Source organism: Chelonia mydas, chromosome 2, assembly GCF_015237465.2.
Source record: "Chelonia mydas isolate rCheMyd1 chromosome 2, rCheMyd1.pri.v2, whole genome shotgun sequence".
NCBI lineage: Eukaryota > Metazoa > Chordata > Testudines > Cheloniidae > Chelonia > Chelonia mydas.
The window spans coordinates 224,148,923-224,174,952 of NC_057850.1; positions in this window are offsets into that span (position 1 = coordinate 224,148,923).

Sequence of the window (26,030 nt, forward strand, 5' to 3'; positions counted from 1 at the left end):
AATGTAAAATATCAGAATCACACACAAACTTTCTTTGGCCCATGTTTACCTGACTTGTGCAAACAAGTTCAGTCCAAGGTTTTTGTAACATGGGGCTGCACGTAAAGACATGCAAAACTGCATCTTTTAAATTCTGGCTTCTTTTGTCAGTTAGGAGAGCCTTATTTTGTGTTTTATCAGGAGGAAAGAAGAACACTAATAAATTAACAAAGATGATAATTCATGAGTTACCCCTGAGGGCATTCTGCACCAAAAAATTAAAAATTCTGCACCAAAAAAATAAACATTCTGCACACAATATTTTAAAATTTTGCAAAATTCTGCAAATTTTATTTGTCAAATAAATGTGGAGGCTCTAGCATGACATTGGGGAGCACAGGCAACGGGCTGCAGAGAGGTGGGGGATCACTATGTAGCTCCCCCCCACACCGGGACATGGATTCAGCAGTGAGGCTGAACCCAACCCTGACACAATGCAAGGACTGGCCCTGCCCCAGAAACACCCCAGGGCCCTGTCCCTCCATGCCAGGTGCACCAGGTCTGGGTAGGCAGGCTCAACAAGGCAGGATCCAAATGTGGAGGGGCTTAGTGTCAGGGAATCCAGGTGTGGGTTGAGAGGGTTCTGTGTGGGGCAATCTGGGTGCAGGTGGCTCAGTTGGGGATCCAGGTCAGGGGGGATCTGGATGCACAGGGGTTTGTTGAGGGGTTCTGGGTGCTACGGTAATGGGACTCTTCAGGGGGATCCAGGTGAAGTTGGTTGGGGCTGTGGGGGTGGGGAGGATAGAGCTAGGCAGGGAGGTCTATGTGTGGGGATTCAGTGGGAGTGTCCAGATGCTGAGTGAGAGGGGCTCAGTGGAGTGGGGATCCAGGTGCAGCTGGTTGGGGCTCAGTAGGGTGAGAATCAGGTGTGGCTGGCTCGTCAGGGTGGTCCAGGTGCAGGCAGAGTGGGGCTTGTTGGGGGGTTCTGGGTGTGGTGGGGGTAAGGCTAGGTGGGAGGGTCTGTGTATGAAGGGGTCTGGCTGCACTGGGGTGGGGCAGATGGGGGAACAGCTCCCTGTACAATGACCCCTCTCCCTGCAGCTGAGGAGTGATGGGTGCAGGAAGCATGGTCGGGGAAGAGAGTTTTCAGAGCTTCCTACAGCCAGGGGAGAAATCTGGGGGTGGGTCTGACACAACCCTGAATTCCGTGCAGGGGAAAAGGAAGTCCTGTCCTCTCCATCCCAGCCAGGACTAGCAGCTGAGCCCAGCGCAGGGTAGAAACCACCAGCTGGGTCTTCCCCGGTCCCACCTCCTACCCCACAGTGATTTATTTCTCCCCTGGCTGTGCTGGGCACCCAAAACATACTGCTGGGGAGGGTTGCATGACCGGTCTTGTGGCTTCCCTTTGCTTCTCCGTCAGAAAGTCATTTTTCTGTGGGGAAGCAAAGAAATCTGCAGGGGGACATAAATTCTGCACATGCACAGTGGCACAAATTTCCCCTAGAAGTATAAATTTGTATACTAAGGGCATATTGCTACATGCCATTAAATAACCTGTGAAAATGGAGGGGAGGGTTAAAATATGTATGGAGGGGAACTTTTATGCTCTAATCCTTGAAAGTAAAACTGAACCATTTATTTTCCTATTAGTGTGTTGTTTAAATCATGTGACTAAGAAACTCTCCTACACTGTGGCATATATAGGGGGTAATTAAGTATAAAATGCAGCAAAGTACAGGCAGGGAAGGCACAAGGAGGAGGGTGGTAGCCCATGGCATGCTATTCCCACACTCCACCATCACCACCTTGCCACTGGCAGCTCCTCTACAGCAGCCCCACCTTTTTGAAATTAGATGCAACCGGCTGGAAAGGTGGTTGAGCTATGGCCACTTTCTGTGCCATGTTCCCATAGCAGCCCACCAATACTCTGATGGCAAATTGCCACCTAAGTTAATGGCACTTGTTTCAGCTTTAATTTGTCTATTGTAGTTTTAACCACCCTCAAAGGCCATGGCCTACATGGAAAGGATTTAGGCACCTGCCAATTTAGACACATAAATCCCAGAATCAGGCCCCAGTGGGACTCACAAAACTACAGCTTCAACTTCCCCCAAGCCCTGTAAGTGCCTAAACTTGCTCAGTGCCTCAATTTTTTGCAATAGAAGTACTGTAGGTGCATATGTTTCTTCCTCTGAATGTGCACACTGCAGCCCAATCCCAGAGCAATGTACACATTGGGGAAATACAGACATTCCTCCACCTAAACTAATCTAGCAGGCATGCTCAGATCTCGCCTATTGGATCAGCCCCTCTAGGCATGCATACACAAAATGGCCTAGAGAGGGAGGAGGAAGAGGACCTCCCTTATAACTTTTAGCCCACTAGTTAGGGTACTCAGGATGCAGGAAGTTCCCAGTTCAGGTCCTCCCTCCATCTCAAGGGGACAAGGGATATGAAGTGGAATCTTCTACCATTCAGGTGGGAGTCTCCTGTATACCAGCTTATCCTTCTCCCCTCCTCCCTGGCTTCTTGCTAAAATGGCGTAAGTGCTGAATGCCTATAAAAGGGTTGCAACTGAGAATCCCAAGCAGAGGGAGTTGTGGGGATTACTACACGCCCCTTGGCTTGGCATCTCCCATTGACTAGCTTAGTCAATGAGCCACCTAGCCTGCTGGTTTTTAAAAAGCCCATTCTAAGGTGCCTCTCTCTCCCTAATCATTGTATAGAGAGCCTAGGGGCCAAACTTAGGCATTTGTGAATCGCAGTGATTTTTGAGGTACCTAAAAGTGAGATGTGGCAACAGGAAAGTCATCTGCAGCCTCAGTGGGGGAGCCAGCAACAATATGGCACTTGAGCCAGCTATGCTAGTCAATGAGTTGGGAGCTTGAAAACATACCAAAAGGGCAATGGCTATGCATGGCTGGCCGTGATCTGTGGGTATTGCTTGCAGATACGTAGGCTCTCCATTAGTGGCAGGCCAACCCATGTATGCCTCCCACCACTTAGACTCAGCCCATGGAAAGGGGTGATATATTTTACATTCTCTTAGTCCTGTGGATTTTTAAATGTAACGTTTAAATATCATGTTGACCTTTTTTGCACACAAGCAGATACTTGCAAATCAAGGGCCAGACTAAGTGTCATTTCACAGATGTGAGTAAAGGTCAATCAAACTCAGGAAACTGTCTAAGCAGAAAAACTAAGAATTCCAAAGAGGTCAATCAGCTCAGGAGAAAGAGTTTTTCTACCTTCCTACTCAAAGTGTGCTCGTGTGAGTGTAGTCAGTGGTGCAAGCCATACTGAGATAAATGGGTTAAAAAGAAAAACCTGAGGACAAGTTGTCCCTGGGAATTCTTTAATCTTATGTGTAATTAGATCATCAGTTCCAGACTAAAGGCTTTGGATAATAATTGCAGGAAAGAGTCAGTTTCCACTCACTCAGCCCAGTGTTTAGAATGCAGCTATGGAGACTATACACATATAAAAGACAAAAAATGAAAAGTCACAGTGGTTTGATATTTGTTGCATTTTCCAAGTGTTTGGGAAATTAGACTAATCAATTTAAAGAGTATTTTAAAAGCAGTTATACCAACCCTTCTTTTAAATGAGCTCCAGTTTGAGCTCTAAATTTGAATCTTGATCCTTAGAATCTCCAATTTTTCTTCTCTAGATCATGTGAGTCATTCCTGTGGCAAGCTTTTAAGATATATGTGCCAGGTAATGTTACAAAGTCTTAGCCAACATTATTATATTTTTGATACCAAAAGATAAAAATACAATGGGCTGAGCAGTAAAGCATAATCACCTGGACACATATAGTAAGGACCTCAACATTAATAATCTATTTGGTATTCGTAGGAACAGCTTAACAAGAAGTGAACATTAATAAGTACTACATTACAGTTGGTCTCCAATGAAATGAGTATTACACTTGCATTAGTATCTAAAGTACTCACCATGATGCACATAAAGTGTTGTCAGGGAATTAATGATTTGCTACTTATTGCAAAAAGGGGCTGCATTCATTGTAACATGATTAATCATGGAACAAATAAACTCAACGAGGTAGGTAGTATTTTTAAGATTACTTACCATCCTCAGTCTCTGTGTGGAACTCTTACTGATACCAAGAAAATCAAGAGCATTAAGGAAAAGAACCCTATCTGTTTCAGTACCAGAAACTGAAAATCCATGATGAATAAGACCCTACTTGACTTGCAATATTGCAGAAATTGTGGATTCCACAATATGAGGCTTCTGCCGCAGTTTTGGGTGCCTCCACGCAGGGTGCCCCCACTCCCATCCCTGGGCTGCCGACAGTGGGTGCCTTCTATCAATTTTATTTTTTTTAAACTGCAAATTACATCTAAATCTTGACACTGAAACAAAAAGGTTGGTTTCAGGTCAAAGGAAGCATTTTGTTTGACTCAAAACATTTTTTTTCAATTCATAAAAAATTCAGAAAAAAGTATTTTGAGGGGGCAACCTGAAATTTTTTTTCAGAGCTTCCAGGAAACTGAAAAGTCTATTATTTGCACAGCTCTAATTGTAGGTGTTCCAAAGTTCCTAGTCCTCTTTGTCTCTTTATTTCACACCATGACAGAAAAGACAAAGATGCTGTGTGATACATTGTGTTGCTGCAGCATCCCCAGTAAGGAATGACAGGTATGTTGGTGGAGGAAGAATCCTTTTTTTTTTTTTTTGGGAGGGGGGAGGGGGGGAGTGGGGGAAGGTCCTGTCAGACACGCTGCATATAAAAAGGTAATGAGATGGGAAAAGCAAGCATAAGGCAGTCAGGGGTTTTGTTGTCATCAACTTTGTATTTACAATAATGAATGGTACAGCTGTTTTCTCAGTGAAAGCAGTGACATGGATTTAAAATCTGAAACAAAACAGCATTTGTGACTGCATCCTTGACCCAGGATTATGCAGTGGTTTATTGGCATTAACATTTTGCTGGAGGTTACAATAAAGAGAAGAGACTTCATTTGACTCGAGAAAGTAAAATTGCCATGTTTCATCTTCAACTCCTTTGAGCTGGTGTAGGTAGAATCTGTTGGGAGAGAGACAAATAGTCCCTCCCTCCCAAGTTTCCACCTTACTGTTCTCCTTCCCCTCCCCTGGGGTGGGAGCTTGTCACAGTGCAGTATTTCAGATCAAGTCTAGGTTTTTGCTCACCAGATGCTCTTAGGGATCCACTTTCTATTCTATGCAAATAAGTTAGGCAGCCTAAATTGAAGATTTTATATGTATGAAAGTCAGGAAGTTAAGAGACAAGATCCCCACAGAAATCTTAACTTTGGTCCCTGTCACCAGTCCATTACAAGGGCAGAATCACCCAAAGATCTATGCAATATATGTTGTCACTTAGGGCTTGATCCAGCACCCACTGAAATTGATGGAAAGATACCCACTGACTTGAATGGGCATTTTATCAAGCCCACAGTGTCCAACACATTCAGTTCACTTATGCATGTGCACACATAAAAGGGAGTCTTGCAGGTACACACCTAATCCACCAACAATCCTTGCAGGTTGCAGGACTATTAGTGCTGCCTGCTAGACTGTGGAATAGAAGGGGGAGCAAGAAGATGGAAAAGCTACATTAGGCCTTTCAGGTCTTATTTCACGTAGGCTCCAACAAAGTCTAGCACCAAGGTATGCATTTTGCAAGTTCTGTGCATAGAAAATCTCAGCCTCAATATTGCATGGATGATGCTTTCAGACTCCATTAGAGGCCATTAACACCTTGTCTGATTGTAGATAAAACTGCACTAATAAAGGCGAGGCTGAGGGTGGAAAATTAGCCTGCAGCATTTTACAGAACCAGTGGTTTTGGGAATCCTGATAAAAAGGACAGATAAGAAGCACAGTCTTTGGAGGAATTGAGTTTTCTCCCCAGGGTCATTTCATTAAGTTGTGTGTTTGCTTGGTGTTCAGTCATGTCAGTGACAAGCCCCCAACTCTTTCATTTGCATACCCTGATGGTCAGTGAAATCTGGGTACAGTTTTTAGGAGTGTTAGTCACTTAGCCAAGGTTGCAGGTGAAAGTGGTGTCTCACATACAGCTGCAATGATTGTAAATCATTAATTTGAGGATGGCTCACATGAACCCTGTACTCATGGGTGAGAAGATCTCATTTAAGAAGGAGAGCAGAGGGACAATTCTTCACCATGCACAGGAGGGGATATTAGTCACCTCGCTGTTGGTTAGACTCTTATTTGTGACTACAGAGATCCTCATTCCCATGGGTGAGAATGTCAGGTAGCCCTTAATTTGGTTTGTCTACTGACCTGATAGATACAAATGCCATGCACTCACTCTGCCTTGTGGGGTGTAGAATGATTGTGAATGCAAAATTGTGGGTGCAACTGCAGAGACTGAATTGAGCCCATTTTAAAATTTGGCATTTTAAATAAAAGCAGGGGGGCTATAATTTTAAAAAAAAATTTCAAGAACGCATCATCTGTGTGAAAATATAATGCCTGCAGTGCTATCAAGGTTATAAAGAGCTACATTGATATGCTACATAAAAGTCGGTCATGTAAGTTAAATTTCCTAGTGGCACTTTTCACTAACAAAGCCAAATTTCTCACAAAACACTTGAGAGAAGAGCAGTAGAACTTGTTCATTTGGGACAAATTCTCATGCTCCTAACCTTTCCCTTGAATTTGCTGCAGATTTCCTAACATGCACACCAAATTCTGAGATTGAGTAAGATATTAACAATCAGTGAATATTTATATTGCCGAATTTCTTTAAGTAGGACATAACTATAGAGCTGCAGTGTTTCACAGAGTTGCATTAGACCACTTTCCCCACTTACATGATGTTAAAATTCCAGGTATTGTAATAGGATCTACCCAGAATCACAACAGATTTACAAAACAGCCTATGCATCAGAAGAAGATATTTTCCCTTCTATGAGACCCATGTGATGTTTTCATATACTGTGTATGGTTTGCAAGTTACTGAGTACAACCTTTATTAGTAGTCAAGCCGTTGTATTCTCTTGGTGTGGTTCTTTGTGAGACCACTTTCTAGTTGGCTAAGCAGTGAAAGGGAACTCTGTATCAGTACAAATCACTATATGCAGAGAGAAACTAACAATGTGCATGTTTTCAATTACAAAATGTAAGTTGTAACCAACTTCAGCAACAGTGCAGACACAACAATACTCCATCCACCAGCTAAGGAAGAAACAAAGTAATAGAGGTACCAATTGTCACAGATCCTAATGAGCGCCCCCTCCTGGTCAGCTACTAGGACTGCTGTGAGGAGAATCCAAGCCTCTGCGGTCGGGGTCCCCTGGAGCGTTAAGCTACTTAAACCTCAGGTCCCTGCAACACTAGTTCTTCCCTTAGCCTCTCTAGCACATTTCTTGGGCACTGACTCTCAGCCTGCCACCCCTTCTTGGAAATGAAGCTACTCAGCCCACCTACCAGAGGCCTCCAGGACCAGCACTGATCCCCAAGATACCCCAAGTACTTACCCACACCCCTCTCCCATTAAGCCACCCCGAAAGATGTAAAGCCCCTGGTCTACAGTTTAACGCACTTAGGGGCACACAGCAGCTGTAAAATAGTTAACACACAATTTGCACAATCTAACAGTTTTATGTTCTTTTATTCTTAATCATGTGTAAAGCACAAGAGTATAGACCATACAAAACATACATGCATGCATGTCCCTGCCTCAGTTTCCTCACCACTCCAGGGCATTCTATGGGCTGTGTTCCAAGTCTGTTAGGGTCATGTAGGTTCAGGAAAGCAGACAGGACCACCCCTGCCCCATGATGCTGCTACATGTTGGGTCACCTCTTCCTCCCAGGGCCCCTTACACATGTTCTGTGACCTTATTCTCCTGCTTCTTTCATACTTCCTCTTCCTGTGGCTCCCTGTTCCTGCATGTTTTTTTTATTTAACACACACACCTGGCTCTTTCATTCTCCTCCTGCTAACTTTCCACAGCTCCTACCTTTCCCCCTCCCTGTAGAGGAGTCTGCTAAACTGGTTGTCTAAGGAGGCAGCTAACTCACTGTCCCAGAGGTTTGCACCTGAAAAAGGTCCGTAAATCCTAAGCACCTTCTCTTGCATTTGGCTGGTGTGTACCTTCCACAAAGCTTATCAGCAGTGGTGGATCTACATACATGCAGGCACTCATCTAACACAGCAGATTTTCATAATACAACTTCACCAGATCAATCAGAATTCACAAGTTGTACAGATATAGCCCCGTTCATCACACCAATTAAATACTTTTAACTTAGAATAAAAGACAAATTGCTTCCAAAGGCAAAATGTCCAAAGGAAATGGCCAAATGTTTTGATTTGAACTCTGCATGTGGCATGAGAGTGAATTGTACAGCAGGCACCTGTCACATTCACCATTAACTTGACGTCACTTTTTGCCTTTATTGTCTGTAGATTAGATAAGACTAATTATACAGGTGATGCCCTGTGATGAGATGTACAAACCCCACACTGAGAGGGAGGGCTTAAAGCGCTACTTTGAGCTCAGGCAGCCCACCACACTTCACCCGCAAAGCTTGGATGGGCTGCAGGAAGAGATCAACAGGAGACTAAACCAGCTCAGTATTAGCAGATCTGAGCTGTACCTTTGGTTTATTTCATTTAATGTCTTCACTTTGTCCTTTGATAGAAGGGGCTAGGTAGGAAGCAATCCAGGGAAGCAGTGGTACAGCACCTTTGGGGTGCAGAGCTTTGCTGCCTATCATGGGGCCCTGCACTGGAACCTGATGGTGAGGGTTCCTTGCCATCCTCTAGGCTGACAAAGACTGTGTACCTGCCCTGGCATGAGAGAACCTGAATGGGAAAAGGGCCTCAAAAACCATGAGAGCAGAGACCTTCAGACACGTACCTGGGGGAGCTCTGGAGGATCCCTCCCTCCTGTCTGATCCTCTGGCTGTCTGTTGTCCGATTCTCTGCGTAACATAGGAGGAGTAAGGCACTATCTGCATGCTCTGGAACTAGCATTCTGAGGCCTGAATGTGGTGGTGTGGATGCAAGGGGGTGCCTTGGTAGTGAGTGGCTTATTATATATGCCTTCTATTTATAATAGACTAGAAAATACCACCAGTAGTAGTGCTCTCGTACCTAAAATTAAAGGGAAATGTTTTAAGGGTGCCCACTGTACTTTAAAGGACAACTTCTGACTATAAATATTTAACAGAAACTCTCTCTGACCTCATTTGTGATTCCTTCCCAATGTTCTCAGAACTTAAAAGGCAAAAAATCTGCAATTGTAACTTATATGTGTGTACAGGTATGTATTGTGAGTATAAACATTACAGAGAATAGTTGCCTTCCTATTTCATGCTTTGCGGGGTGTTTTTTAATTATTTATTTTAAATGGTACAGGAAAAATTACAAGAGGAAATCTTACTTTGATTAACACTTGTTTTAAGTGTTTTTTTTTCCTTAAAATCTTTCTGCCATGTTATGCCTTATTGTGTCACTCTATGATGGAAAGCAGTTCTGCTCAGTGTTGCTGTTAACATTAATGGTAGCCCTTGGAAAATAATAGCAATAGATTCTGTGATCATCTGGAAGATGTAATTACACATTTAATGACCCAGTTTATGGTGTACATCTGCACCACACACTTGCAATTCATCAAGAATGAGTATGTATGCTAGTTAAGAAAATGAGAATCTTTCTACTCTCTTCTCCATCAGATCACAGTCCAGCAGCTCCTGTAAGCACATGCTTAACTTAACTTAAAGCACATAAGTAATTCCAGAGTGGTCTCATAGAAGTTAATAGGACTAAGCACATGCTTACCTTTAAGCATATGGGTATGTGCACTACTGGAGTGGGGCCTTAGTGAATTGTTACTTTGTTTAGGACATACTTCCTATCCTGTCTTCTGCTTGATCAGTGAGTTTTTAGGTAGTAATAGACAAACTTCACAATCTTTAGTGGTCTAGTTTAAATAATCCTCTCAAAGTCTGAATCATAATCTGTACTTTAATTTGTTTTAAAATATTTGTGGTAAACACAAATTAAATTTAGTTCTACAGAAAGGTGCAAATAAAACAAAGACAAGCTGGTGCGGATGAGTTCTGTTAAAGGCTTCAGTTCAGCAAAATATTTAAGCAAGTGCATAACTTCTAAGCATAGGTTTAAATTAATCCATATTCAGCAAACACTTCAATCCCACAGAAGTAACTCTCTTCAGTGTGATTTAAGCAGGTGCTTAAAGTAAAGAAGATGATTAAGTACTTTTTGCAACGGGGGCTTAAGAGGGCTAGATTCACAAAGGGGCATAGGCACCTGCCTTTTAGGTACTTAAGTTCAGCACTTAGGCACCACTGACATAGACACCGAAGGGTTTGCCGATAGCTATGTGCACAGCTGCATAAGTCCTGAAGCCATCCCCCAGCAAGAAGCTGCTCAGAGCCCTTAATTGCCCTTAAGCTCCATTGGGATTCTCCAACAAGGTATTCCCCTGTGTGGGACCCACAGATGAGACAATCAGGTAGGTGTGCAGTATTCACAGGGCTCTCATCTGGCATGTGGGAAACACAGGGTTGAATCCCCACTCTGCCTGATTTCCAGTAGGGACTTGAACCCAAGGTTCCATACCCAAGGGGAGAATCCTACCACCAACTAGAGTGTTAGCTATGCTGATGTGTGAGGGGAGGAGCTCTCAATCTCTCCTGCTGAAGTTGTTCCACTTCATATAAATAACTAAATATTCACTGAAGCAGGGATTAACTTTTCCACATCCCATAGAAAGGCCCTAACCACTGGACTCTGGAGCCAATCTCTCTCACTTTTGTTCTCTCTGTCCCAATGAATATTTATTTATTGACAAAGTGGACTAATTCTGGTGAAATTGATATATTTCCATAGGTGCTGGTCAGTGGTGACTTGTATCAGGGATTTAAAATAGCTATGGTCAAACACATTCCTCCCCACCCCCCATCTTTGTGTGAAAAGGTCAATATATTCTATGGCAAATTTTATGCCTGAATAAAGCACTAACCCTTCTATGCACAAGCTGAAGAGAGATTCCCACTCCTCCCGCCTTCCCCAAAGCACCCCGTCTCTTCTGAGTTTCATAATGCATGTGACTTGGATCAGTAAAGGGATATCATTGAGATGGTCCATTGCTAAGAGGTAAAAGAAGGTGCAGGATGTACTTTATGGAGAAACTCCAGAGCAGTAAGTAAACATTTGTGCTGTAGGTTAAATCTGATTTTAATCAGAGAATTACACAAAGAGAACAGATTTTTTTCTCTCTCTCTTTGGGTTCTGCTGGGACTATAAATGTCTGTAACATTTCATAGCTCATTCCTTTCTCCCAATAAGTGGGTGTTTCCAAAGTACCTTGTTGGAGGCTTCAAGGATCCAAAGATCATGTATGGCTGAAGTATCCAAAGATCCAAGTTACACAATGGGCCAGAGCCCGCTTGCTTTACACAACTAGTCCCATTGAAGTCAATGAAAATTCTTATGTAAATAAGGTGAGCAGGAACTGGCCCACCATGATCAATGACATAGCAACTGGGGTTAGATACAGAGATCTAGCAGGGTTAATCAAAGACCTAGCGCTAGATTTTCCCAAGGTACTTAGGCACCTAGTAAGAGTGGCAAAGGTGCCTAAGCAGGATAGGCACCTAACTCCCTTTGAAAGTCAGGGAGTTAGGAGCCTAAGTTGCTTACATGCTCTTGAAAATCCCTTTGTGTATCTGGCCTAATGAATAACAAAATATCAGCCTGTATGCCATCAGGCGCACTGTCCTCAGGAAATGAACATCTGTATGTCATGGCATATATATTTTCCACCCCTCTGAGCATACAGTGGAAATGTGAGCTTTCTTGCCTTGCAGGGTTAATGCAACTTATTCTATACAATTCTCCAAATTCAGCTCTCTACAGAGATTTGAGATCTGGCTGTCATGAAAGCAGATAAGACTATACTTGGCACCATGATACATATTTTGAACATATAATTTGTCATACTGTGCTAGCCATATTTCTCATAGAAGATTTTATTATGACTGCTAAAACATCCCTCTTATTTTTCTTCATTCTTGAGCATCTAGACTTTTTCCTAGCATCTTACATTTAAAAAGCAAGGGGGTGAGGGGATATTTTGGAAAGATCCAATTACATATCTTACTGACTACAGAAAAACTTGGCAAAGATCGTTTTTGTGCATGGGATAAGTTCCATAGCCAAATGGAATCTATTATGTAGTCCAAAAATGGTACATTTTAGTTCCTGATTTAAAGTGAAATGCATCACCATGTATCCTGCATAACGATGACTTGTCTCACTGCCAGGTACATGTTGTGTTCTGTTTCATATCTTTCCAAAAACCAAAAGAAATAACACAGGCACAAATTTGCACTTTTTTTTTCATTTTAAAAAATAGAAATTACTTTCCTGACACTTTTTAAAATATATGACCACTTCAGAGAGAAGATTTGGGGAAATTGTTTTGTTTTCCTAAGCACAGAAATCAATCAGAAGGCAGAATGAGATCTTTTATCACTGATATTTCTGAGCAATAGTCAAAAAAAAAGACCTGACAGCTGAGCTTTTCTCAAACAAAGTATATCTTCTCTATAAGACTCTTCATGAAACTCAAACAATATTTCTGTGAGCTGCATATTATTTGGGAAGAGGCTTACATCTGACTTCAAAGAGTTGCGAGACCGAGAACACCACCAACACAGGTCATTCATATGGTTAAGCTTTAGAGGGCTGTGTACCTACTGCCTTAAAAATTTCAGTCATTACACAGACCATACTAAAATGTTTGTCAGTATTTTCAGACTCCTTTCCACCTGGAATCTGAAGCCTAGATTCCTTGTTCCCTGACTCTTACTACCTGAAACTCAGATGGGAGACCACTCTTCTACCAGAAAACAACTTAAAATTGGATTGAAACAGGGTTTTCCCTCTCCCTATGATAACAAAGCCTTTTTTTGCACCACCTCCTTTCTTCAGTAAGGCAGTTCTGCCCCCAGTTACAGGGCTCCAACTTCCACTGATTCTGCACTTACCTCATGTTCTCACTGGTGTAACTAGGGTCACCTGAGCAACTAATATCAGAATTTGGCCTTAAATGTCTGTAATAAGATTATTTTTACTTGAATACTGTAGTTTTTTTATGGAGAGGTTTACTTTATTCCTGGTAACTAGTACAATACTTCTAGTCTGACTGGTTTAACTTTTTAAGGGCTTTTTTTTTTTTTTTGTACTCACTAGATTGGAGTTGAAAACATTAATATACTGTTATTTCAGAATCACTGCTTAACTCTCTTAACTTAACTTCTTGCCTCGTGAATATTCCTGAATCACTGTTGTTGGCACCCATATTCCTGGATCTTAAAAGTAAACTTGCATTTGCTCTTTAGTAAACACTACCAGTGGCCAAGAACATTGATAGATTTTTTTTTAGAGAGAAAACAATTTACCACATGCAGGAACACATTATCCATCAGACACTCCTCATGAATATGCTCTATTTGTACAGTGAGGGATGTTAGGAAGGAAGAGAGATGGGGAGGTTACAAATAAAGAGTGACATGAAGTGCACTGTCCAATACACAACACCTGCATTCATTTTGGGGGGTGGGAAGGGGAATGAATATAACTAATTCTTATTTCCTGTGGATCATTGGGGGGGTTAGCAAGTGTCTGCTACTGTTCATCACAGCTTGCTGAGTCAAAATGAAGAACAGAGAAAGCAAACACCAAGATGGCCTTTAAGCCTTTAGTAGACACTTCAAGTGTGATGGATTATTAATGTGAAGTTTCATTTATACAGGAAGGCCCTTTAAGATCTACGTAAACTACTTTCAAGAGAATGAGAGAGTAGCATTAATAAAGATTGAGCAGGCTACCGCTTAGCCAATGGAGCTCTAGTCTCAGAAGTAGGCTCGTATTAGCAAAAGAGTAGGTAATGCTACACAGTACTTGAGGCCAACACTATATCAAAATGCCTCATGTAGTTGCTAAGGCCAGATGTTTTAAACAGGAGTATATATTCACTCTTCAATACGTGACGAAGGACTCTTACTTCCTTACTGGTATCTGCGTTGGAGTCCTCTGTGCCACATGCATCTGATCTCAAACACAAATGTGGTTCTCCAGGTGAAGTCATTGCGAGTCCCACACATGTGAGGGTAGAACTTGGACTTCTGTCTCCACATACCCCAAGGCTGCTGCAGTGAGTTGCTGCGTGGCATTTGCTGCCATACTGGCTCTGCTATAGGCAATACAGCACAAGCAGTGTAATTTAAGCATCTTTGGTGATATGTAGACATAGTTGACTCTACCCTTAGTGGAAAAATTCTGCAATACAAGTGACCGCTGTCCTCTAAAAAACCCAGTAAGAATCAGTAAGCTGAAATCCAAATGAGGCTAACGTCAAGATTATCAGTCACATTTCATACTATCTTTATAGCAATTGCACATAGGAGGAAAAAGATGACTATCAAAGAAGCTTTTGAATATAATAGTTATCTTGTGTGTTTATTGTACTAAAAATTTCTTTGGAAGAGAGATTTTAAATTCTCCTCATTGCTGAAACCTACTCTGTGTGCGTTGTGACAAAGTCAGGCTGGATGGCTTTAAAAAGGTGGGGGAAGGCAGCTATGTTAGCCCTAGACTGTTAAAGGCCCTCTTCCCTATATGCTGAGAAGGGGTTACCTCAGGTCAATTAGGAACACCTGGATCCAGTTAAGGGCTACCACTGAGCTTCTCCAGGAGGGGAGGTTGTGACCTTCCCCATAGGAAAAGCAGACAAGCCTGAGAGCATGCTAGGGGAAGGACTGAGACCCTAGGGCAGACTACAGGGCGACACCCAGCCCCAGGGAGGAGGCAGGGGAAAGTATCATCCTTTGTTTTTGTGTTTATGGGACTGTTCCCCTTTTGTTTGCTGGAGGATCACACCGCAGGCCTGCCCTGAGGCCTACCCAGGAAATACAGCCAAAGGAGCACAGAAAGGGGGAGCACAAATGCTGCCAGAGTAGAATGAGGCTGACTTACCGCAGGCTTGTCATCACCAGAGGGGCAAGTGCTTGATCTGGCGAGACGAAGGAGATGCCTTGCCACAGCGTGTTTATACAAAAATGTGGTTGACACAAAAATCCTTTATATCCTAATCCACTATGTTAACTGTCTGTGATGTCAATAGCTCCATCAGTACTGCCCTCAAGGTTAGATGCTTTGTAACAGTATTTGAGGATGCTGGTATCACAGAAGCATGCATTTTTCATGGTATTTCAACATGTGATGCTACATTAATCACATTATCAGCTGCAGGACTGAGAGTAAGAACTGCATTCGGGCTCATCTCCTCTGGAGCTGACAGTAGATATTCCATTATTCTCTTTTTCTGGTTCCTCGTCTTCTGAAGGGAGAATTTGATTAAGCTGATTCCAAGATGTAGCAGCTACTATGGGTATTTTGAAAGTGCTTGTCTAGTGATTGAATGGAATGAGTGATGCTCTTCGACGGGCTCCAGGGAAAGTGGGCAATGTATGAAGAGTAAGATGAATGAGGATTAAGCTGCCTTTGCAGAGGAAAACAGCTTCTGGGAGTGACACCATTTAGGAAATGGAAAACAAGGGCTCAAAGACTCAGAAGAATAGCAAGGAGTATTAGAGGAAAGAGGACAAAGGTGTTTTATTAAACCTGTATTTGATCTAAACTAGTGCAATAGCTTAGGCAGGAAGTCTCTGGCAATTTCATAGTCTGGACGATATCTTAACAGAAAGTCCAATTCAGCAAGGTTCTTAAGCACCTGCATAACTCTCAGCATAGGAGCAGTCCCTTCTATTTTAGGTGCACCTGGCGCCTATTACCATAGTATCTGGGCATCTTACACTATTTTATGTATGTATCCTCTCTATCAGATAAAACAGTGCTATTATCCCCATTTTACTTCCTCTAAACCTTGCTTCTCCACCTCTAAGTGACTCATCCCAGGTCTCCCAAGTGCCAAGCTAATCCCCTATCCCTACACCATCCTCCTCCTCTGCACATGCTTAAAGTTATGCATGTGCTTAAAAACCTTGATGAACTGGAGCCACAGAGATTGCCTCATGGTCACCTTCCTTCCACTTGATGACTGTAGATGATTTCATTCATAATTGTGGAGGCCATGTACTCTCTCATTCTCAACTGCATAACATTCTTATGGACACTACCGCAATTGTTTGCATGGGAAAGAGCTGGTTTGGGTGCGTGGGAAAGAAGGAATTAAAATTAATAGGTCTCCTGTATCTTTATCTAAATGTGAAAAATGTTGACCAAATCAATAGTTGATTTATAAGAAAAACCTGAAAAAATTAGTGAATATCACTGATACTTTTTCACCTATTTTGTTATTTAAAAATCATTAACCAGCTTTAATTTTTAAATGTGTGATTTATGGTTTAGAAATAGAGGTGACACAGCACCACGGAGCAGCTAGCTCTCTGTGGATCGCCGCTGATCCACAAACCACAGCTGTGGAACCACTGTCCTATTACGCTGAAATCTGCATAGCACACTGCTGTTTAAAACAACAAAAAACATTGCACTTTCCACTCCCAAAACCTCTCTTATTTTTTTTAAGTCCACTGTGATTCTTTTTTTTTTTTCCCTTCTAATGCCTGATTCCTCAAGAAAATAAAAGATCTGAGTTGAAAGAAGACTCATTCCAGGCATACACATGAACTCCAGATGGGAGTTCCACCAATTAGAGAAGCAGATGAGGTGACCGTTGGGTCCTGATATGGCAATTGCTATGTAGTGGGCATAGAATTGTTGACCTTTGGCTTTATCAGCTCAGACCTCTACTTACTGAGATGAAGGATAAATTCTAACTGAGCCAGAAGTGAACTAGCAAACATTTGAACAAGTGTAATATTTGAAGCAGGCAAGGACAGTAATACACACAACCCTGCATTCTCCGTTGGCTATGGCAGAGCCCATCTTTGAGCTCAGGACAAGAGATAGCGTTCACAGGATTTCACTGCAGTTAAATAATACAAACTTGTAATGAACTGTAGTTGCAGGATAATACTACCTAACTTCATACATGTTGCAGGAGAAATAGACCAAAAGAGCAGGCCTCTAACCAGAGCTAAAGAAACAACTTCAGTAACTTACTCAGCTTCCAGCCACTCAAGAAGTCTGATCTCCTGTCTAGTATAAGGCAGAGGTACATATACAAGCCAATTCATTACATGCCTCATGTTATTTTTAGTCACACTAGCTGATAGTTAAATTTCAGAGTGGGGTGGGAGGAGAGAAAACCTTTTGAAGTGATAAACACCCATTTTTTCATGGTCTGTGTGTATAAAAATATCCTCACTGCATTTTCCACTTTTATGCATCCGATGAAGTGAGCTGTAGCTCACGAAAGCTTATGCTCAAATAAATTGGTTAGTCTCTAAGGTGCCACAAGTACTCCTTTTCTTTTTGAGAATCAGGTGTAGTGTACTGTAACATGTTAGGCTTCTGTACAGATTAAAAGTAAATACCATGTGTTTAAAACTTAGATTGCAGTAGGAAAACAGCCATTTTCAAAACTTCATCGGGGTCACCAGCCAGTGCCAGACTGAGAGACTGCTGAATACTCAGCAGCTTTCTTAGAATGGGCCTAAGCCTCAATATCTTTATTGGGTGAAAACTGCCTTTGATTTCAGTGAGAATGGCCGACTCAGACACTGCACCTCTGCTTTACGGTCCAGATCCTCAACTGCTGTAAACTGGAATTGCTCCATTGACTGCAGAGGAACTACTCCAGTTTACACATGTTGAGAATCTGGCCCTATATTTCCTTTACTATAAGGATCCTGTGGTTGTTACATGACTGGAGCTCTCAAGTGAATTTCTAGTATGGGCTTCCACACAGCAACAGGGACTGCGGGAGGGGAGAAACTTTGTTAAGTGATTGTAAATTCACAGCTGCAAAAGGTAGGAGGACTCACAGGCAGGTGAAGTACCCGGAATTTTTTTTTTTTTTTTGGTCAGCCACCAAATTATATTGGCTCTTTTAAATGGACCAAACTCTTAGCCAGGGTAAATCACTATAGTTCCATGACTTCAATGGAGCGTTGTGATTTTACTCCAGGGGAGAATCTGTCCCTACGATCCTAAACCTGTCATCTTTAATCAGGCAAACTTATCTGACTCCAATAAAAGCATGTCTAAGTAAAGACTGCAAGACTTGGCCCGATACATGTTAGTGCCTTGCAAAAAACAGTATTATAAATATGACTTGTTACGTGTAATAGCTGGAAAGCAGAACAAAACACAGAATGTAAGGAACATGATCTCTTTCCTAAGAAAAAACTGCATATATATCTCTAAAGCATGTAAAAATGTTAACATACTTTGCTGGAAACAATTTTGGAAGACTTATTCTACTATCAAATTTGTAAAACCCATTTACAATTCACTTTAATGATTAAGATTGCAAATGTTTGAAGTATATTTGAAATAGTTGGAAACTATAGACTGTGCAAAGAATCTTTTCTGGCTTCAAAGCACCATTCTTCTCTCACACACACCCAAAAAGAGTGAGCAAATAAAAGAGAAAAGAAATGGATGATGGGCCATAAAGGGTTGGAGTTTCTTCAGCACAATAAAGTCTTACTTTCTCCTTTGATTGGACAGTATGTTTAAGGTGGACCTCATGATATATGTTAAAACTCATGGTTGCCAAAACACATGATAAAATTAAATTTAGACAATATCCCCAGATTTTGAAATAGGATATTAGCTATTTAGGCTTTTATTTTATAGTAAAAGGAACTAATGAGAGGATTTTGTTTCCTTTTCATCATCTGTTCTATGATGCTGTGTAGCTAATTCTTACCACCACATTAATTAACGTGGAGACTGAATCATAACTGTGGCAAAAATATTCCTTCAGCTGAAACTTCCCAGGTGCAGCCATGGTCTGAGAATAAATTAGGTTTACCAAATTTGACAAAATTTAGCATGGTTCTTTTTGAGTTACCAGTATTCAAATAATATTTTTTGTTTAAGATGCCTTTTTGAACTCTGATAACTCAAAAATGGCTTTGTCTCACAACCTCTACTTGGAACAATCAGTCTTCTATATGTATCAATCACTTTGAGTTAAAAAAAAACAATGAACCTGATTTCTCCTTGACTTTAGTAGAGGTACTCTTGATTTACACTGGTGGGCTACTGAGATCGAACTTTGTCCTAACATGTAAAACTGACATATATGATTTACTGAGTAAGTTGAATATGATTTACTAAGCATCACCTTATCATTTTCATAGTGATATCAACACCCCCGTGTCAGAAAATAAGATGTTAATTGATAACATGACTACTGAACACTTCACACTGGTGGCTCATTGATTTTAATATTGTAAACTTGTCACATCCATTTCAGTCAAACAGTGTTGAAGGAACAAGCTTTGGACTGTAAAATTCGTGAGCCAAATCCTGATGCTTTTACTCAGGTTTACTTAGTCCTTACTCAACCAAAACTCATACTGATTTCATTAGATTTTTGCCTGAGTAAAGGCCTTATCATGTAAATAACTATTGATATGAAACATATTTTCTTGCTACACATAACGTGAGAGATGTTTATTTGCAATTTTATGTTTAGGGAAAGAACAGTAGACTGAGAAGAGACTAGGAACATTTCTGAGTGTAATGCAGCATATATAGAAACCTGCTACTGAGCCTGGAAATGTTACTCAAGATGAACAAAGCTCAACATCCTATTTAGTAATAGTAACCCTTAACTCTACTGCTTAGACAAGTAGAGGTAACCATGTAACAATCATAAATAAACAATGGATGCATAAATACATATGTTGGACTGTTGCAGTTGACCTTTTAAGAAGGATGTAACAGTTTCCCCTTTCAGGAGCTGGAAACTTGAAAGAGGTTATCAGGACTAGGACTACAGCTAACAGAGAATCTGCTACTGCTCCATGGTGGAGCTAATACCTTGGGAGCCAAAAGTTCCAAGATAAAGATTTAGCTGGGATGGGTTCTCACCAAGGAAAAAAACATCAAGTAAGTGAACAAACAAAGTGAAATCCACTGAACAGGAAAGAGCTTTGGAGCTGTTCAGGGAACTCTTGTTTAATGAGATCCCTACCCCCATCTCAGTGCTGCTCCCAACACTGCCCTCTTTTGTACACTGTGGTTGAGCAGGGAGCAGTTTTAGGGCTGTAGTAGTCCTCTTGCATGGTCTGAGTTGGAGGTTAACATGGGAGACTAACCCCCATCCCACCGTTTTAAAAATAACACACCTGTCTTTTTGGATGGGAGCCACTGCCACAACTCCCTCCATTTTGCAAAATCCGAAGAGGGGACTCCTGCTCAGGTCCAGCTGGTGCCTTATGGCAGCACCTCTCTGCACAATCCCCCATCTGGACATATCTCAGGAATTCTCCCTGTTTTGGAAACTTTCCAAGCAAAGCAGGAAGTCCCATCACCAACTGAAGGAAGAAAATCTTCACCCTGACTTGCCAGCCTGCACTTCCCTTTAAAGAAATATCCCCTATTCAGACTGCCAAGTGTGCATGACACATGTATTTTGCAAATCTGTCGTGCATTCTCACATACCTGGTAAATGTCACACATTTTGAGCTACCCTTCCCCATGCAATGGGGGAAGGATGAGCCCATGGGTTCAGTGATGTTGACAAACTAGGTCAGCCTAGGGCCACAGGCCAATACACTTGTGTTAGTGTAGATCAAAGCAATTGTTAATGTATAAGTGTGTATTCAGATGTTTAAACTTCATGAAAGCTAATGGGTCATTATTTGTATTGTTCTCCCTTACGGATTCCTGTTATAATGTAAGAGAAAACATTTACATTTGTGTATAACCCTGTAACTAAATTGCCCATCAAAGAAATCTTTTTAACAGAAAATGCTAATTTCAAAGCAAGTGGTCATTTTGTGTGATGATCAAGGTCAAAAAGTATAAGTGTATTCCTCACTGTCATCAAAGAAAAAAAACAGATGGGTCATCTTGCTTTCTGTGTAAAGGAGCTATAAATATGATTCAAGAAATGATCCAGCATCTCTGACTGTTTGGATACGTACAGGGAAGGTACCAGATGCAAAGCAGAGATCCCCAGAGACAATCTGGGTTATTCTGAAAGGGTTACTTTTACCTTTTGGAATTACAAACTATGATTCATCTGTTCATATGTTTTGCCTGCTTTAACCTCTCAATAACTCTAATTTCCTTTTCTTAGCTAATAAACCTGTAGTTAGTTTACTATAGAATTGGCTACCAGCTTTGTCTTTGGTGTAAGGTCTGGAGTACCAGTTGATCTGGGATAACTGACTGGTCCTTTGGGACTGGGAGAAACCTAATGTGGAGTGATTTTTGGTTTATGTGACCTTTATCCCTAAATTCAGTTTGTCTGGGTGGCAAGATAGGCTGGAGAGCCTATGGGGACTGTCTGTGACTCCATGGTAAGACTGTTATAGTGAAACAGGAGCTCATATTTGTTAGTCTTGATTAATGTAATTACAGGACACACCACCACCGTGGCGTGTCTGCCCTGTTTTCTGATCGTCTGCCTTGAGGCAGGCATTCACAGTTGTGAGCCACTTCAGACAGCATGATAGATTCTATTACTTGCTCCTCTAGTGACTGGTCTTAATATTTCTGTGTATTTCACATCTCATTAACTAAACTGTTGGTCCTGGGGTGCATTTACACATCCCTGTACTGTTTCAAGTCTGAGTCCTTTAAGACTGAGGGACTGAATTCAGGAAGCACCTGAGTCATGTGACTGCAGGTGGCAAGCAACACTGCTGTAACTAGAGACTGCCTGCCCTGAGTAAGGAGAGAGCCAGGATCAGTGAACAACCTGCAGGAAGTAGGGGAAGCATGTGTCTTCACTTCCCAGTTTGCAGAAAGCAGGGAACCATCCGTGATTAAGTGTTATGTATTATGTAGACTTTATATTTTCTGTTGATTAATAAACTCACCCTGAGGAAAGGGACATGAACCTAAACTGGATTATCCAGCTAGGGCACCTGACACTTGGTGTACACAGGCCTCATACAACCAACTTAAGGAAGGTAACAATAATCACCCATTTAACAGATAAGATAATTGAGTGGCTGAACCAGGTCTATGCAGGTAAAACTGAGAATAAAACCCAGGTCTCTAATATGACAGACTTAATTTGCCACACAGAGACAGGGCATGATGATGACCTGTTCTGTTAATTCCTTCTGGGGCACTTGACATTGGCCACTGTCGGAAGACAGGATATTGGGCTGGATGGACCTTTGGTCTGACCCAGTATGGCCGTTCTTATGTTCACATTGCCTTTCAGAAGAAATGGGACAAATTATTTGCAATCTAACGCACACTAACACTAAGTTTTATGAGTCTGCAACTATCTCCATGTTAATTTGCATTGTCCTTTAGCTCAAGTGGTAGATACTCATGCTCAGAGACCCTAGGTTCATTCCTTGGATGTGATGCAAACAGGGGTTGTGTTACACTTAGCTATACTGTGTGTAACTACTAGACAACACTCTGCTCCCAGAGCCAAGAGTAGAGCCCAAGAATCCTTGTCCTCAATTGTCCAGTGTTGTTTCACAAATGATTATACAATCAGTGACACAACATTTTGTCTCTCTCCCGTTAAGAGCTGTTCCTTATAGACCATGGCAACATGCTTGCCCACTCCAGTTACAGCTCAGGTCTTCTCCTCGGGGGTTCAGACTTTGCTGATGACCCATGTTGCAGGAGAAAAATACATGTAAGTTAGGCTGAGGACCGTGGAATAAATTTTGAAATGACTTTATATTGCAAAGCATTGTTTTTAGGGGTGAATGCGTGTGTGCTGTTAATATTTGGTTTATTGTTGCAGGTTTAGTGTTTGTATTTTGGTTAATGGGAGCTGTTCCTTGAAGAAAAGGATGGGCATATATTATAGACCTCGGGTGAAATGACTGAGAGCAGGAGGTAGGAGAAGCTGTTTGTGTGTCCAGAGAAAGGAAGACCGTGCCTGTGTAAGCGCCAAAAAAAAGTCAAAACTTGATTTAATAACTTCTCTTCCCTGAAAGCAAGCCCCATTCTCAAAGATGTAACATTAGCGTTTATTAGGGGACTGGTTGCCTCAAGGCACTGCTACTGAGGTACAGTGCCTTCTGCCTCTTAGGTCACCTATTAGAAGCCAGCCCAGCTCTGCGGGGATTAAAAACTGTGCCCATCTAATGGATGTTTGGTAGCTCTGACATATGATGAGTTTGGGGCTTAGTTTCAGCTCCCACATCACAAACTCCCACCACACATTGGACTAGTTAGCAAACTTGGCTGAGAGACAGTGCTGGATTACCTCATAGGCAGACTAAGCACGTGCTTAGGGCACCAGCAAAGCAGGGGGCACCAAAAAAATGAGATTTTTTTTTTAAAAAATTGATATTTGATATTTCAAAAAAAGTATCGAAGTAGTCATCATGGGAAAAATCAGAACTTTCTTAGACTTTCTTACATTCCACTACACACACTTCCCCTGGTTTTCTGTTCTCTTTTTATTACTTATCCCCACCTAAACCAGGGGGGCGTCCTACTAACGTAGATCGAAATAATGCAAGGAAATCAGATCCTGTCATGTATTGCAATAAATTTGTTTTATTATTGATATATTCTTCTGAGTTATACGTACTTGATTAGTTTTCTTTCTTATATATATATATATACACCTTAAAATAGTGTACATTGTGTAATTTCGCGCATCTACTTACTACGCTATAGTTGATACACTTGAAGCTCATATGAAGGCGAGAGGTGAAGTGTAAAAAGAAGTATCAAGTAGATTTTCTTTTCTAAACAATATGGACTTATCTGACAAACAATATTCACAAGGTTCCCAAAAGCTAGTTGACTTACCCTGTTGACTTGAACATGAATCTCTGTGGAGAAATACGGCAGTTCCACTGTTACATGCGGGCAGAGTTTAATGAAACAGAAAAAATGAAATTCAGTCAGATTGATTTTCATGACACAATATTGAAAGATGGAATACAATGTGTATTTCCAAATGTAGAGATCGCACTATGTGTTTTTCTAACATTGATGACTACTAACTGCTCCGCAGAATGCTCTTTTTCTCAGCTAAAAGGAATAAAAAACCCTCAGAGAACAGCAATGTGTCAGGACAGACGTGATTCACTTTCCCTATTGTGCATGGGAGCGGACATGCTTCGTCGAGTCAGCTTCGATGAACTTATCCAGAATTTTGCAATCAGAAAATCTAGAAAGAAGCTATTTTAATTTCAGCATACATGTAAGTTTTGTGTCATTTCAAAAAATAAAATTTTATTTTACGGTATAGTATTGTTTTTATTTTGAATTACATAGGGGGGGCATCATAATCTTTTCAGTGCTTAGGGCCTCTAAAGTTCTTAATCTGGCCCTGCTGTGAGACCAAGAACTCCAAGAGCAAGGAGGCTGAGCTCCCTCTGTTACTCAAGAAGAAGCTCTCCCTACCTTAGGGATGAGGCATGCTGACAAGGCAGTGTGTGTGTGTTGCCCTATAGATATGCTTGACAAGACTGTACCAGCACTCCAATAATTTTAAAGCCAGAGTTCAGTGACGTTAATTAGTTGCAATTAAGCAAATTAGCTCATTTGCATAAAATGTCATGCAAGGAGCTTCACAGAACATGGCAGCAATGCCTGCTGGATGGGAATCAGCCAAGAAAGAGCCCTTCCCCTATAGAATGCTGAGGGAGGCTCATGGCGTGCCCCAGTCAAATCTGAGCTGTCACAGATTCACAGCCTGGGAAGGGCAGAGAATATGATGTCTTCTAAAAGTGTAATACAGCTTCTCCTGAAGGTTGCTGTATTTCCCTGCTTAACTAAGGCTGTGTCTTCACTAGAAACACTTCAGTGGCACAGCTGCGGCACCACTGTAGTTGTAGACACTCACTACAACCATGGGAAGGTTTCTCCTGCCACTGTAGTTAATCCACTTCCCTGAGAGGTGGTAGCTCCATCAACAATATAATTCTTCCATTGACCTAGCGCTGTCTACACCGGGGGTTAGGTTGAGCAAAGGAGCTGGCTCAACCCAATTTTTTCAGTGTAGATCTGGCCTAAGGAAGCTGCTTCCCTGCCAATAAAATGCAGAAAAGTTGTGGCCCTTTAGTGAACTAGCAACCACAGAAGCAGCTGTGGACTGAAAAAAGCCCTACATTTTCAGTGGAGAAACTCAAAGGCTATGTCTACACTACACGTAGTAGCTCTGTGAAGACACTCACTACAGCAATGGAAAGGGTGTGACGTTCCCCTATAGTGTTATCTGGACCGGTGATCTGCTATGTCACTCCAGTCCAGTCTTACCCTGCTCTGCTGTGAGAACCCCCACCTCTGGGCTGTTCACACACAGCCTGTAGCATGCAAGCTGCTCCTTGGATTGTGCAACCGAATGACATTAGCCAATATCTCTGGTCCCAGACACAACTCTAGGAACCTCTGTCTTGCAGTGTCCAGTTATGCCTGCTGGATTCTGCAAGCTTATATGAGTTCGTCAATTTAACAAAGAAATAGATATGTACCAAGCTTGTTATCACAAGGAGAGTCTCTGACATGCTTCAAACATAAATCACACTGCTTCAGGAATAAACAAACAGATTTATTAACTATAAAGATAGATATAAGTGATTATAAGTCAAAGTATAACAAGTGGGATTTGGTCAAATGAAATAAAAGCAAAACACATGCTAAGCTGATCTTAACACTTTCAGTGTCCTCACAAACGTAGATGCTTCTCACCACAGGCTGGCTGGTTGCCCTTCAGCCAGGCTCTCCCCTTTGATCAGCACTTCAGTTACTTGATGGTGATGTCTGTCAATGGAGGTGGAAGAGAGGGTACGAGCATGGCAAATGTCTCTCCCTTTTATCATGATCTCTTCTCTCTTGCCTTTGCTCCCCCATGTTCAGAGTCAGGTAAGCATTACCTCATTGCAGTTCCTGACCAGTGCAAGATAGTAGAGTTCTGGGGTGAAAAGCTGGGGAACTGGGGGGAATTGTCTGGA